Below are 1,093 nucleotides of genomic sequence, written 5' to 3'. Positions count from 1 at the left end.
GGCTTTCGGGCTCTACATTTGGTGGAGCCCAAACCCAGCCCAACCACCGTGCTTTTTGTTTCAGGTTGTTGGCAACGGCTGCTCATCCCATCTTCGGCCTGAGCCGGTTTTCCCCAAAACCTGCTTAAAAAATTGGTTAGTGCAGAAATTTGGAAAACAATGTTCTTGTTTTTACAAAACATTTATGATTTTCAACTACGATTTAATTTTTCAAAATAGAAAATCTTCGAGGATTATAAAAAAGACACTACATTATCCGAAAATGAATAAAATGTTCGTGAATTTATATTTTTTTCCTGAATTGATAAACAATTTAATGATTTATGAAATATTCACTATTATTTACATATTTATATTTTAAATATACCATGTTCATTAATTTTTAAATACATTCACTGGGTCAAAAATGCTGAAAATTTAAAATTGTTCTAAAATTTAATATTATGTGAATTTATAAGAAAGATGAACAGTTAAAATAAATAATGATAAAAAACAAAAGGAAACCGATAAAACTAGCAACATAATACACAAGAAAAAACTAGTCAAGGGAACAACCTGAGTGGGCAAGCTCAATACCACGCCCGAGGTGCCGTAGGATCTGTTGGATTGCTCGACGCTACGAGCTGATATGACATCGCTTGCGGTTGGTCACTTAACCCATCTATAGTGGAAGCCCGTAATTGACATACGAGACAAAAGAAATCCTCTTCTTCACGGTTTTATGTTTTTTATTTCTTTCTTCTCCATGGTTTTCATTCTGCTTCATTTTCTTTCTTCCCCATGGGTTTTCTGTTAGTTACGCGCCGTTTGTTTGTGCTATGCCTCTATCATGTTGGAAGAAATATAAGTATCAAAATAAAAATTTGAAATGGGAAATGTTTGTTGAACAGAAAACCTTAGTCCATTGAATACCTCTTTTTAGTGGAAATCCATTACTTTCAAGAACAAAATCTTCACAGATTTAAACATGTTCAAGAATTAAAAAACATTCACAAATTTATAAACATGTTCGGGACTTCAAAAAATATTCACGGACTCGAAAAATTACCATCCATTCAAAGAAAAAAATGCCAATTAGAAAAAATGTTCAATG

Source organism: Triticum dicoccoides, chromosome 1A (genome assembly GCF_002162155.2).
Source record: "Triticum dicoccoides isolate Atlit2015 ecotype Zavitan chromosome 1A, WEW_v2.0, whole genome shotgun sequence".
NCBI lineage: Eukaryota > Viridiplantae > Streptophyta > Magnoliopsida > Poales > Poaceae > Triticum > Triticum dicoccoides.
Note: the sequence above shows the minus strand (reverse complement) of the source record.